Genomic DNA, 16,357 nt, shown 5'->3' with positions numbered 1-16,357 from the left:
AAAAATAAATAAAAAGCAGTTTTAATTGCACCTGTACCTATGAAAGACCCCCAGAGAGGACCTTTCCCTCAGGAGGAGTCCCAAGCGCCCAATGACCGAGCCGAGTCCACTCGGATGCAATCAGCAAGAGGGTTTATTGGAAAACACAGGTACCTGCGGGCACACAGTCTCTTCGGAGGACTTGCGCGCCCAGCAGCTCCAGCATGGGGCTTTTATAGGGATTGGGGAAGCAGAAGCGGGCGTACAGAAGCAGATGCATAGTTACAGGGATTGGTGGATTCAAACGAGGCACATAGACATGTTCACATATGATTGGCTATTTCACATGATGAGGTAATAAGGTATAGCTACACACATTGGCAGGTTTGGGGCGTCCTGGATGTCGGGGGCTGGGGGCTTATCTCTTCCTGCCAGGTGGCCTGTGAGTCAGATCCGGTACTCCTGGTCTGTTCTGCATTCCTTTCCTTATCTTTATGGCTTGCCAGTCCTGCCTAGACAGTGTTTCCTGTGCTCCTTTATCTTTATGGCCTGCTAGTCCTGGCTCTAGGGCTTAGCCCTCGGTCTGTGGCCTCTTGGGGTTTATTCTTTTAATTTTGTATCTGTGGCCTTTTGGGGTTTATTCTTTTAATTTTGTATCTCCAAACCTAGAATTCGTATAATTCCCCTTTCACCTAAGAGCCTAGATCAGCTGGAGAAGCTCTCCAGGAACTGAGTGTCTGCATGAACTGATGGGAAAGGTGCCAGCAGATTCTCAGCTTCTATGGTAAGGGAGCCGATGGCTGTTTCTCTTAAAAAAAAAAAAAAAAAATCCCTTCCTGTGATTACTGGATTCAACAGGTGACAAGGTACTTCTCTTAAAACTACAGCTAGAAAAAGTAAAAAAAAAAAAAAAAATGTTTGTTTTAAATATTAAAGATATGTGTAGCCACTTCATTTTTTGTTTCTGATTGGTTTTAAATGTATAAATATGCCTATATGTCTTGGTTATAGCTTATTGGCTTTTAAGTTATTGGGTTTAGTTAATGAAAGAATAAAAAATGCAGTCAAGAAGTCAGAAGTTTAGAATTGCTATCTCACCCTTAAGAAGCCCTAAATACCTCAAATTCCAGACCCTGGTCTCAGCCTGTAAGTAGGTAGAAGGTCACATTCTTGAGCCTGCTTAACCAGGAACTAGATAAAAGGACTTAAGATAAGGCCCAAGGTGCCTGGTGATCCCAACCTAGTAAAGATAACAGAAAGCTTCTCCAAGGCACGAGCTGACCATAAAGTTAGATTACAATCTTAAAAGCAATCTTGAGAGACAGGAAACTACCTTGTGATTTTTCACTGGTATTTTGACACTTTTCAATGACAGCATCACTGCCCCCTTGAGCTGTGGCTTCTTCTTTTGAATACTCCTTCTCTCAGCTACTCGTGATCAAACTCCTCTGCCCCTGTGTGGGATACGAGTCTTGACCCCTGTATACTGGTTCCTATCTATAAACCTCATGTGATTACAGCAAGTACGGTCTTACATGAGTTCTTGGTGCAGTCACGTCATCCCGAGACTTGATTGATGGCCTCCCCGTTCTGGGGGACTTTCAGTTAAAAATTTGTAACATTGGTAACAGAAAGTTGGCTTAAAACTGGCAATTCAGATGGAGTCATTCTAGACAACATGCGGCATGAGCCAACCCAGGGAAATATGTCTAAATTGGGATAATATTTTTATGTAATTCTTATCCTAGAAACCAGACTTACAAAAGAACTTAGGGCAATGTCTCTTTGTTTAGATGTGAGAGCCTGCACCATCATGCATTTGTATGAAAGAATTGGCAGTGAAACTTTATAGCATGAGGGATGGACTTGGTGTTTTGGGGAGAATTGATTTTATCAACTAGATTATTTGTTGGTGGTTGAATTTTGCTTCCCAAAGTGGTGGTTGTGTTGGTGTTACAAGGAAAACTTGAATATTGTGGTTAAAGATTGCCAGTGTTACATTGGCTACAGTTTACAATATGATCACAGACAGGCTCAAGATTCTACCTCACACATATTTTAAATTAAGAAAAAAATCAAACAAGTGGAGATTGTTGCAGGATTTATGAATGGTTGATGAGGCCATGAAATTTGTGCGCACATTACAGCCTGTTTTGCTTACTCAAACTGCCATCTTAAGAAATGCATATAGAATTATTATAGATTTAAAAGACTGTTTAAATTAGGATGTAAATTGTTTCTTTACATCCTAATGATTGTAAAAGGTTTTCATTTACTGAGCTTGTTTATAACTTTGGAAAGCCCATGAAGTGATACAATTGGAAAGTTTTACAAAGAAATGGCTAAAAGCCCCACATTGTGAAAAAAAAAATTTTTTTTGGGAGCTTCAATACAAGAAGTTAGGTCTTTGAATCTTCCAGTGTATATTATTCATTATATAGATCTTTCATTTGCTGATCCCTCTGAAGGAGTTTTACTACAAGCCTTTGCTCTTAATACAACACGCATTTAAAATTTAGGAAGCAGTTGTTGCTCCACAAGATACAAAGGCAATATCCTTCATGATATTTGGGACATCGGTTATATCCTAAATAAATTGTGGTACAGAAAATTTCGAGTAATAAAAGATAGTTTACTTTAAATTATTTTTTAAAGTTTCTAAGATATGTTAATTGACTGAGACCTCACCTTAAATTCACCACAGGAGGAGTTAAGCCTTTGTTTGACAGCCCCAAGGGAAGTGCAAATTCTATTCCCCTAGACAATTAACTGAGAAGGGAATGAGTAGCTTTACAGAAAGTAAGAAAGCAAGGTGTCAACAACAGATATATTAATTATATAGATTATGACCTATTGTTGGCTATTTGTACCCACAACAGTCCTTTGGCAAAAGGGACAATCAATATGGACTCATCCTTCATCTCCAGAGAAAGTTTAACACACTATTATGAAGCTATTATTTTGCTAATACAAAATTGTAAGATAGAGTCATGGAAGTATTATGAAAAAGAACCTGATAGAATATACAGTATTCCAAACAGCAATTAAGTTGGTAATTACAGAATACTGTGTTTTACATACACAAACTTTTCAGACAAATTTGATAATTTTGCTTTTGCATACATGCTTTTTGTATTCCCTGACAATTTATGCATATAGCCCATAAAAATGTGCTTATGTATTTATAGATCATTCACCTAAAGAGAAGGCAACATATGTAATTGGATCACATGTTTATCTCTTGAGTTTCCCCGTGCTTCAACACAGTTTATTGAATTCTGTGGTGTAGCCACTGTTTTTAAAATATTAGAATATAGCTTTCAATTTGTATACTGATAGTCAAAGCATAGCTTATGGTTTACAATGATTAAAATATTTCCTTTTTAGATACTGCTAACCCTCAAATTTTACAATTATTTATGCTAATATAACTTATTTAAGAGAATGTACTGTTCCTTTATAGGCTATGTATGAAATCAGACTGGATGGCCTGGACTCCTTAGTGAGCGAGGGTGGGCAATACCACAATAGATTATATACTAGGCAGATTTTGGGCCTTACATATGAACAATTAGATAATCTCATTCTTTATATCATCAAAATAGTAATATCTAGAGACAATAATTTGATAATTCTAGATTTATTTGTGACTTTTGATACTTTATCAGACTTTCTGGTTGCAACTGCTTTACAAGGAGAAGCAACTAAAGATGTAATTCATCACTACATACTTTACAAGGAGTAGGAACAGCTTCAGATCCTCAAAACAGCAACGCGATTCTTAAATGGAGAGATGAGGAAGGACATGAGGAGTGGTTTTAGCCTTTTGTTGTTTTAGAACAAATACCTATTAACTTGTGGGGATGAGATATACTCAATGATAGGAGAGCTGTGCTAACAACTCAACTTATACAAAACATGATGAAGAAACAAGGGTTTGTCCCTGGGAGAAAATGGACAAAAATTTACAAAAAAAAAAAAATTCTATAGTTTAAGTAAAGAGCTAAAAATAATTAAACATCCTCGTGATAAAACAGCCTTGGGAAATTTATCCTAATGGTCACTGTTAATAAGTCTCCTTATGTTAAACTTTTGCCCATCAGTTGGAAGTCAAATGATCTGGTGTGGTTTCCACAGTGGTCTGTCTAAGGAAAATTTGGAGACAGCTTATCAATTAGCACAGGAACAGTTATAAGCTGGTCATATTGTTCCTTCCACTTCCCCTTGGAATACACTCATTTCTGTGATTAAGAAAAAGTCTAGAAAGTGGAGATTATTACAAGATTTTAGAGAAATTAACAAAACTATGATGCCAAGAGACCTACTCAGCCTGGTCTCCCTTCTCTTTTAGCTATACCAAAAAAAAAAAAAAAAAAAGAAAGAAAGAAAGAAAGAAAGAAAGAAAGAAAGAAAGAAAGAAAGAAAACATATGATAGTTATTGACTTAAAAGATACTTTCTTTCCTATTCTACTAGATCCTAAAGATTGTGAGAGATTCGTTTTTAACATCCTTCCTATAAATTTTCAGGAGCCTTCTTTTTGCTATCATTGCATTATGTTACCTCAGGGGATGGTCAATAATCCTACTATGTGTCAGGTACATATAACATCTGTCCTAAACCCTTTGAGGTGGAAATATCCACAGTTATATATGATACTGATAGTATCATATATAAAACTATGATAAAAACTTTATGTACAGATACATAGAAAATTTCATCTTAATGCTAATTCTTTGAAGTTTCACAATAGAGTAACTAAAAAACAGGCAGCCCAAATAGTCAGTCAATGCCCCCAGTATATCCCATTTATTTCCTCTCCCAATTTGGGAGTTAACCCAAGAGGGTTGCAGCCTAATGATATTTGACAAATACATGTTACACATATTGTTGAGATTCCTTAAAATTCTCAAGGACAAGATATTGTAAAGCAGATATCATAAAACTTTAAAACAATATTTTAATAAATAAAAGAGGGAGTTATATCCCTGTATGCCACACAATTATTTAAATAATGCTCTTTTTATGTTAAATTTTAAAATTTGGATTCCAAGGAACTCTCTGAGTGTTTATGGCACTCGACAACTAGGCATACTTATGCCTAGGTTAAATGGAAGGATCTACACATTGACATATGGGCATGATCCTGTTCAAGTATTTAATATGGGGAAGAGGGCATGTTTGTATTTTTTCTGCAGGATGCTGCAAGAGTGTGCTAGCTGTCAGAGTGACTGGTGAAACATGCTGATTCTGGGTCAAAGAATGATGTTGACTTCTGAGCTTGCTGTGTGCCCTGACAATGGTAAGCTGTTTTGGATGTATGTTCCTGACCCATCTTTACTTGCCTTTATCCAAGATTGGACAAGCTGCCTTACTTCAAGTTTTTAAACCTTGTGGGACAGAGAACGTGGAGACTGTAGAGAATGCCTTCAGAAAATCAAAGAGAAGTTATGACTCTTCTCTTTCCTTTTATGTCACAAGTTTTACTGACTCAATCATAGACTAGTCAATCCAACATTAAAAATAACAGGTTTCATTTAGAAGATTGGTTCTGGGCATTTTCAGAGGCATTTAAAAATTTACAATTGACTTGTATTAAGTTACATTTGCAGTGGAAAAATTGAAACAGGCTCTAGATTTTGAACAAATGTTAGTACATGTGTTAAAACTCCTAATCTTTTATTTATTGGTCATGTTAAAATTACTTTTGTTTCTTTACAATATTTAATATGTTATATTGATTGTATATTTTCTAATTTTGTTACTGTATTGAAATCTGGCATATACCAGATTTTTGTTTTATTGTCGTGAGTATTATAGGACCTTGATATTCTAAAAAGTGCTTACAAATATTGGAAGAAGTGACTCAGGCTTTAAACAGAAGCAATAGGATAGTGGGTTTGATTATTTCTGATATAGTGGTATAGCTATTCAATTAATAACACTATTACTTTAACCCAAGAAGTTAGGACAGTTACTTTTCTTATTCATTTAGCAAAAATGTTAATGTTTTGAGTATTCAAAAAGATTTATCCACATAGAACAATGGATTGATGATCTTTGTGTTACACAAATGGTGCTAATTCTGGCGATAGTGTTGACTATTCTTCACAGGAATGCCATATATGTGAAGCTGCTGGGGACCAGGGAACTCTGCCCTGGTTGTGCAGATCTCAGGCATGCCTACCAGTCCTTCAGGAGAGTGTCAGCTGATCCTGAACCATCATGAGAGAGACTTTGACATCATTGCTGCTATTGTAGCAACCATTGCCACTGCTGCCACTGTGGCTACCATGTCTGGTATTGCTCTCTTCCAATCTGATGCTTAGGCAAGCATAGTGGATAAACTTTCAGAAAACTTAGCTGACAGTTGAGAATTCTAAATTTAAAACAACAGTCAGTAATTTTACAGAAACAGCTTGATCTCTTATGGCACTTGGTGTTATGGCTCTCAGTACTACAGTAGTTGGCCTTTTGCTTCTTTTCACATGCACAGACAGCACTCTCAGTCTCAGGAAGTGACTAAGCAGGTGTTGCTCTCCTTTGAAGGATACAGTCCCTCTGTCCAAATCTGGCTCAGCCTTTAGGAGAAGTAGTTACCAAAGATGGGCAACTCTTTGGGACCAATGCCCACCTGAGACAGGGGCTCTGACACTGATAGATAATTCCAAAGACAGGCGATAATTTAAAAAAAATAAAAAAGGGGGACTTGTCAGAGGCTCCTGGACAACCCCCCCACCCCCGTCATTGGTTGCCCCCTGCTGAGCCTTGCTAATGAATGTGGAAACCTTTTGTTCCTAACAAAGGAACATCCTGACCTTTCTGTTTGGCCATGGAGAGTAATACCTGGGTGCTAACATCTTTGATGTCAGCTTTTTGTTTTGGTTTCTGTTTTCCTGCTGAGAATGTAAACTCATTTTTCCATTGTGCCTTCCTTTCGGGTGGTGTTGGGGTATTTATTCTGTAAACCACAATAAAGCTTTAGCCTTCTTGTAACACGAATGACCCAAGTATATGTTTTCTTTTAAACCTCACAAGCACACACCCAGTTCTTGGTACTGTGATGGTCCAGGCATCATCAGGGATATGGTAGGTGGTTTATGGGTGGGAACCTGGAAAATCAAATAACATTTCAAATATAAATAAAAACATTTCCAATAATACAAAATACAAACTGTCACTCATGAGCAGTCCCTGAACTTACCAAACTTTAAGTTCATATATTACCCCATTTGAGTTACTTATATTCTCAATATGGTTTATTCCAAATTTACGTGAGTGACAAGTCAACTGTAAATTGTTCTGTCCACCCACTTATCTATTCATTTTTTTGTGCTAATGAGATAACAGTTCATTGTAGAAATCAAATCAATCTGTATTCCATAAAGTTTCTGAACTAGAAGAGCTGAAAAACAAAATTCCACTCAGTGGGGCCAAAGCAATTTCCAGTGTTAAGTCTTTTAAAGGTCTAAAATTACACTGCACATATTCACTTATTTTTCTTTTCCTTTTCAATTTTTAGACTCTCATTACTTTACTGCTTTATTATTTAAAAAAGAACCTGTGAGATCTCAGGCAATGATCCCATTGAAATATTTTTATAAAATGTCAACCCAGATATACATCTTAACTACATTTGAGGATCTGGTCTGCAGGTTTGGAACTTATTTTAGCTTTGTAACTCCATTGGTTATCTATAATGCAACATCTGGGTCATTTACTTCCTTGACAACTGCATAAGGCTCCACAGGAAACATCAACTGTGAGGCAGTTTGCCCTGATCAAACACATTGTTGTTGTTTTATTGCACTGCATTTGTATTGCATTAAGCCTATGGGACATCTTTTGCCCAAAGTATTGTTGAGCAGTGCTTAGAAACTTGGAGAACAGAGAATATTAGACCCAGACAAGAATACTGCACTTACTTTAGTGTCGTTTGGTTTAAAAAATTTCAGTTGCTAATTCCTTCATAAAAGTCACTGTGTAAATACAGAAAATTACAGGCTACTTATAATTCAAGTGTGAGCTATTAACTGATAGAAGACATTGCTCTCCATTGCCATAGGCAAAAACCAATATTAATTTATAATAAAAATACTGTGCTTTGTTGATATTGTTTTTATTATGTATGTGTTTGTAAGTAAACATGTATTCTACATCATACATGTAGAAGTAAGGAAAGTGTTGGGTAGTCTATTCTCTCTTTAGATAAGTTGGTCACAGAGATCAAATTTAAGTCATCAGTCTCAGGGCATTCTCCTTTTACCTCTGAGCCATTTCACTAGTCCAATATCTGAGATTCTAGATATATATCTGATTCAAGAAGAGAGCATAAATTAGCTATATAAAATATTTGGCCTCTCTTTAAGAATAGTGGTCCTCCCTATTAGTCAGTTAATGTTATAACACATTTAATATACATAAAATTATTGGCTTTTAACTTCTTAAGTTTTGGCCAAATATTTCTTGAAACTTTGATAGTTTTAGGTCATTGTGGTAGTGCTAATTAGCAGTCTGTTTAAAATACATACAAATCTATATTCATAGAAGTGTCTCAGTACATATGCATATATTTTATCATATATTTAACAAAACTAGAACAATACTGTGTTTTCTTACATAATTTTGTTTTCTATTTCTTTGGGGATTTTAATTCACAATAATTACCTGTGGTTTTAATACTTAGACTCCCATCTGGTCTCCTCAGATACTAATTTTGTGATTTAGCTATTAGGATCTAACTTCAGAAAGAATAGTAATTTCATTGTTAAAAAGTAGGAAAAATTGTTAGTACAAAAAAATTACATGGAACTTACAATATGAATCCTTTGTGAAGTAACTGACATATAAACAACCACCACTAAGCTGTGATAATTTTGCTGAGGCCATTGGTCAAGACTATCCATTTTGAGAAGATAATTCTATGCATTTTGCCTTCTCAGGTTTCCGGTAGATATATCATAGTATGCGAAGGGATGGCATTTAGACTGGCAATTGTAGATGTAGTTGTAGTCTGCTTATTATGTCTTCAGAGGCCTCTGTAATAGAAAGTGCTTACTATTGTCTGTTTCATTGCCTTTTAAAATTCTCAAGATCTGATACATCATAACTCTTTTTCACAGTGTACAAGTTTATTTTTTTGTTTTTTGTTTTTTTTAAACAGGTATGGGTGGATCATACTGTGACTACTAAAAAAGTATACTTTTTAATAATTTCATATACATATTCATATGGAATAAAATCCACACTTTGAGAAACATAGACAGTGCTTTAAGTCTGAACTACATCATAACATAATAAAAAGTTTTCTGTTCTTTTAATCATTACATTTTTTAAAGTAATATATTTTCATTCCAAAAGAAATTCGCTAGTAAATAACTATCTTAGAGACTTAAGAATAAAAGGGTAGTTTATTTCATTTCATCTCCATTCTGCTGATTTAAAATAGCACTTCCATTATTTTTGTTTGATTCTAGGAATCTATATTACAATCTGATGTAGTCAGTCCAATTTGTTAACCTTAAATATTAGGTTATAAAAAGTTCTCTATATCTTTTTGTTTAATGGCATGGCATAGTAACATAGCACTGGGCTGGATACCTGGCTACGGAGGATTGCTGGGTATAACAAATACTATTTATCGATAATTCTGTGACAACAGAAATCTAGACAATCTGCAGTCCTGGGTATTTTGCCAGTAATCCTATCCCACCATTATTTAGTTCCCAGAAGCTATATTTTCTGTGCTTTTTTTTTCCTTTGATGGCACCATTCCTAGATTTTCAGCACTGCACTAGCGTTATTTTGTTCAATGGGTATTTGGCAATAAAGAAAAATCATCCTCATGTTTTCCACATAATTATTCATTCCATTCTAAATTATGAAGGAGCTAATAATACAGAAACAAATGCTAGATTTAATAATTTTTAAAGAAAAGACTGAAATACAACCTGTAAGGCAGGAGTAGGTAGGTGGGGGAACATCCTTAAAGAAGAAGGGGGGGCTGGGGATTTAGCTCAGTGGTAGAGCGCTTACCTAGGAAGCGCAAGGCCCTGGGTTCAGTCCCCAGCCCCGAAAAAAAGAACCAAAAAAAAAAAAAAAAGAAGAAAGGGGAGGGAGGATAGGATAAAGGATTTGCAGAGGGGAAACAAGGAAAGAGGATAACATTTGAAATGTAAATAAATAAACTAATAAAAGTAAAATATAATAATAAATAATATAAAAAATTACACATATAATATATAAGATTAGTATTTTTTTGTAAAGAGAGATGAAAAATTCAATAAACAAACACCCAATATATTCCCAGAAATATCTTAATAATTATTTTCTAATTCCAATTAAGGTAACCATGGTAATAAATGTACTATGTATTTAGAATCATAATTGAATCATAATCCAAGTTGAAAGTAATGATTCCATTGCTAAAAGTAATGCCATGGGTAAGTGAGATGGCTCAGTGGGTAAAAGAACCAACACGTCAAATCTCAGGAGCAGAGTCCAACCCTAGAAACCATGGTTTAAGAGAATCAACATCTAAACGTTATCATCTGACTTAATATAATTGCCTCATTGTCAAATATGAGCCTGTGTGTGGTCCCACTAACCAAAGCAAACTTTCAGAAATTAGGTCAATACCTAGCCTACATTTTCAAAATTATAAATGTCCCCCAATTAAATTACACTGTTTTTTATCAGTTAGGAACTTGTAAATAGACTTCTTAAAAAACTCAGAAAAAGTTTGTTTTCAAAATGTTAGAAGAATAAGGAAAAACTCAAGTAAAGTTTTAGTATGAAGCATGGTTTTGGATAACAGACTAATAGTGGAGAAATACAGAGAGTAAAGGTAGAGAACACAAAGAATATGAATGTTGGAGCTAAGGAATACAACTGGTAAATGGGATCACAAAAGTTCACTGACGTCACTTGAAAGACCAGTGACACTCATTTTAGAAAGTGATAGAGGTCTGCACTATAAACTGTATGCATGTACCACATGGCCAGGTATTACAACATTGATGACCAAAGTGACAGTATGAGGACATGGCAGAGCTTTTGATTGGTTAAGCCTAATGGTTTGTTTTCATAACACTTGGTGATGGTGAAGATGTTCTGAAAGAGAATGGTTGGAATCCCACACTCAGACTCTATTTTGTATGGAGTTCATGAATTTATCAGTTTAATCCATCACAGACATCTGGCATGGTATGCTGTTCTCATTAGAAGTCCAGAGTAGGGACTGACCAATTTTGGGCTGAAAGTTCTGGTACAATATGCCATTTTTTTACATAAGTTAATTATTTCTGGTATATTGTCTTAGTTGCCCAACTGTCACGAATTTAATTTTTATAGATTAATTTAAGTGTACAATTTTGCCACCTGCTATCCTTTCACCTTCTGGTACAATAGCTATTTTGCCATGTTCAGATTATTTTCTCAATAAACTCTTGATTTATTTTTTTCTACTTTTTTAATAGGTGGAAGAATGAATAATTAAATAAATAAATAAATATCACAAAACAAACATCAATAAATAATTTTTCATTAATTTCCACAGAAACATTTATATTGATTTTATTTTGAAATATGTAAGCGACTCAAGTGAAGAACTAAAGAAAATAGGCATCTATTTATATTCAGAAATTAACGGCAATACTAAAAAGTCTTCTACACAATTTTTAACATAAACAAAATTTGCACATTAATTGCATGTTTGATTTTTCATTCAACAGGTTTGTAAAATTAATCTTTTGGTTGGTGTTTTAAAATGCAATATAGAACTTTATACACCAAGATTTGTCTCAAATATTTTAATTAAATACTGTTAAGATGCAACTACCAAAGGAAGAAATATGTTCACTTTTATCTTTCATCTCTTTCTTCGTTTATTTTCCTTTTCATTCTTTCATTTGCCAGTTTTTCTGAACAAGGATAAATGACAACTCTAGAGTCCATGCTTAACTCTAGTAAATAGAACATTTGAATGTTCACTAAATGTTAGAATTCCTCTCAAAACAAACAAACAAACAAACAACCCCCCCAAAAAAACAAAACAGAACAATCAAAATAAATCAGCTATAAATAGAGAATTGCATATATAGAAATTCATCAAAGTGTATGTCTATGTTGGTTTGGAATTTTTATGAAAATGTGTCTACATATGTTGGATTAGTTCATGTGTATATGTGGTATTGGTACATTTATATATGTATGGTGTATGCATGTTTTTATACGTATATATGTATAGGTAGGTATTCATGGTTTATATGTGATGGATGTGTGATATGTGTGGTGATCATTGTGCATATATATGTATAATATATATGTGGTATAGGTATTTATGTGTGTTTGCACTTATATGGCATGTATGTGTACAGGTATCTGAATTTTGATGAGTATGTATAAGACTGTGATACACATATAAGAATAATTTTCAATTGTGAAGAGTATTGCTCTGGCATTGGCCTGGTAAAGGCACAACATTGCTATGTAATCTATATCATCTTCAATAGTTTTATGAGCACATGTCTCGGTGTCTTTTATTACTTAAAATGATTGTGTCTCCAGTAGACAAATGCTCCCATATAGCCCAGATTGCCTTCTGTTGAACTGTAAAGATGTATTTTCTCCTGTCCTCATGTAGGTAATTACTGATCTTTCTTTTAAAAAGGTTTCTAGCATCACTAATTCAAGAGCTATGAGTATATCTTTACTCCCCACATCAGAAGCTATAATCATTACGGAGTATAGATGTGGTAGTAATATTTGAATTGGATGGTATATCACATTGAATGCCACCATTGTTAAAATGTCATGTTTAATCACAGGAACATAAAGCCATAAAAATAAAGAATGTTTTGTTTTTCACAATCTATGGTCCTTACTCCTACTACATAAATTATATAGTGAAGACCATAAGTAGATGCATGTTCCATTCGTAAACAGAAGAAAGTCAGAAAGAAGAGTAAAACTTCTTTTTGAGCAAGAACGACAAAAATAAGTAATAAAGTAACAACTAAAAAAGCAATAAAATTATAAATAAAATTGGTCCCTTGATCATAAAATTCAGCTGTTTCAGTGAAGACAAAGAATGCCATTTTATATATATATTCTTTAGGAAAACTAGTCACTGCATGACATTTATCTCCTCTGCAATCGCTAATCTTGACTATGTTCTTCTTGCAGACAGGAGGCTAATATGGCTCTCCTCTGAGAGGCTCTACTGGCACCTGACAAAAACAGATCCAGCTATTCATGCAGGAAAGCACTGGACTGAAGTTATGGAACTCTATGGATGAATTAGGGAAGGATTGAAAGAAATGAAGGGAATGGCTTCCACATGGGAAGACCAACAATGTCAACTAACCTTGTCTCCTGGGAGCTTCAAGAACATAAGACACTGACCAAAGAGAATACAAGGGACAGTCTGACACCACAACACACATATAGCAGAGGACTACTTTGTCTGCTCTCAGGATGCTCCTAATCCTGTAGAAACTTGATGACCTGGGGAAGAAGAATGCCTAGCAGGAGAACAATGCTCTCATAGCCAAATTGAAGAGGGGTTGGGATGAACAAAACTGGGGGAGGGAGAACCAGGAGAAGGGCAACATTTGGGATAATGAATAAGTAAGATAATTAATAAAATTTGCTGGGTCCAGCCTCGACACGAGTCAGGGTTTGTCAGGACTAAGGATACCTGATAGGTGAATAAGAAAACACAAAATAGAGGAGTATTACCGACTGTTCTTGCAGTGAGAGCTCCTGAACTCAGGAAGCAGAATACCCTTTAGACTTGGCTCAACCACAGTCTTTTATCTAAATCATACAAGAAAGTTGGATTACAAAGTTCATAAGGGGGTGGATAAATGCTTCTCTATTTTCCTATGATTCAGAACAGTTTAGATTCAGAAGAGAAACAAAGGAGCTATAAAATCAGAAACATAAGTATTTTATAACAAGCAAATAAAAAAAAATCATTTTGTATCTACCAACACCAGTCTCCAGTGAGGTCCAGGGCAACAGTCTTGCAGTTACAAAGTCAGCATCTTTCAGACATGTAAGAGACATTCAGACAGTATGGTTTTATAAAATGCCAAACATGAAGTCACACTGCTAACCTGGCAGTCTTTACATTTCTTCCTGGGTCCAACCCATCTAGCTGTCCTAATTTCATACATTTAATTCTTCTTGTAAATACTTGATTCTCTTTTCTTTGGGAATATAATCCCATGGCAATGTGCTCCAAGGTGATCTTTAAAATATAACAAAAATATAATACCAATATCCTTTTCTAGTACTGTGTCGCATACCGTAATCCCACAAGATCTCCAAACATCCAGGACTCCATATGTCTGGCAATAAAAACATCCTCACTTAACCTGTTTGGATAATTCCTAGGTGGCAATTCAAAAATTGACCCACGGAGCCCATTGCTGACTTTCTGGGAAATATCTGTATGATATTTCATCCTAAGTTTTGTAGTAAAAATGCTCTGTTTTTATTATACAGAATTGAGACTAAGACTGAGGGAACAACTGAAGATTTACTCATTCTACCCAAGGCTCTAAGTTGCTTTCATTTTCATATTGAATGAGTGACTATAACATATCAAACTTCCCAAGATCTTGTAAATATCACAATACCTAATTTTACATTGGGTGCAATTTTCCAAAAATTGTACAGCTTCCTCTACAGTTACATTTCTCTTGAATTTATGAACAACTTTTACTTTAATATTATCGGTAACATCTAGTTCCTTGATATCAAGTGGGCTCCTACTAGGTCTTGCCAGGTCACCAAATACCAGTTTAATCAAGAAAGAAGGAAAAAGAAGGAAGAGCAAATAGATAATGAAGATGATAAGTACTAAGCATAGTTGCAGAAAAGACATTATGATGTACTTTTACCAAAGAAGCAGATCTTTGGGCTTCTTAGTACTCTTACTGGGGTCCACAAGAGGCCATAGCCTTGTGGTCTGAAACGCTGTACCTCCAGCAGATGTTTCTTCTTTGTCATCAAAGGTTCAAGGCATCCTTATTTCTTTTACAAATTTAATCTAGCAAAATAAAAATAGAATCTCTTGTTCCATGCAGTGGACAAAAATGTTTAAAGCCCATTCTAATTTTATTTCATTTCATTCTTTTTATTGTATTACATAGTTTAATATGCATTACAATTGAATTAATTAGTATGCAGCTTTACAATTTTTACTCAACTTTTGTCAGAGACTAAATCAGTATTTTTGAAATAAGAAAATTTGAGATAATGCCTTAAAAATAGGTTTTATGGTTGTGGAAGAAATTAGAACATCTAAATTTAAAAATTTAAATATGAACTTGCTACAATGAAGAAACTATATTACTGTCACTAATCCTATATTGACATAACTATAGCATTGCTTACCAATAGTTACATTTCATTTACCGTATCAAAAAGAAAAATGAATTTCAGAAAAAATATTTATGCCACAAAACAGCCAATAATAATGATGTTGTTATAATTGCAATTAAAAGTTCAAAATATGGGGTTGGGGATTTAGCTCAGTGGTAGAGCGCTTGCCTAGAAAGCGCAAGGCCCTGAGTTCAGTCCCCAGCTCCGAAAAAAAGAAAAGTTCAAAATATGAGTTATGTGAGTATGCTTTTGCGAAAATGTATGTATTTTTACATAGTGGTTTTATTAATCTTTAAGTTTCTAGAATTCTTATATTACTACATAATATAAATAATATATTCTCTCTATATAATAGAGTATATATAAAATATTAATATGTAGAATTCTGTAAAGGTATATTATATACTTATATAATACTATTTAATTTTATATATTATATATTGAAGAACCAGGAAAATTCAAACCCCCTAGCAAACAGGGTAGAGCCAAAAATGTAGGTTAGCCAGTTCAGTGACTCTGTTCCAGGAACTTGACTGACCATAGAACTGATAATTACACCAGCTGGTTCGACAACTCTCTCCCAAGAACTAGCTGACCATAAAGTTAGATTAAAATCTTAAAGAAAGAATCTTGAAAAGCAGGAAGCTTCTCCCAGGAACTGGCAGACTATAAAGTTAAATAGTCTTGAGAAACAGGGAGATTCTCCTTGTACTTTTTCACTGGTATTCTCGACATTTTCCAATGATGCCATCCCTACCTGAGGTGGTAGATTTTGTGGTTTCTTCCTTTAAATATCTCTTCTCCCAGCTATTTCTGGTTGAACTCCACTGCCCCTCAATGGGATATGAGTCACGACCCCACTGTACTGGTTCCTATCAATAAACCTTCTATAAATTACAGCAAGGATGGTCTTACGTGAGTTCTTGGGGGGCGTGTCATCCCGAGACTTGAGTGATAGTCTTCTCGCTCCGGGGGTCTTTCAATAT

This window comes from Rattus norvegicus, chromosome 13 (genome assembly GCF_021556685.1).
Source record: "Rattus norvegicus strain SHRSP/BbbUtx chromosome 13, alternate assembly SHRSP_T2T, whole genome shotgun sequence".
In the NCBI taxonomy this organism is placed as follows: Eukaryota; Metazoa; Chordata; class Mammalia; order Rodentia; family Muridae; genus Rattus; species Rattus norvegicus.
Note: the sequence above shows the minus strand (reverse complement) of the source record.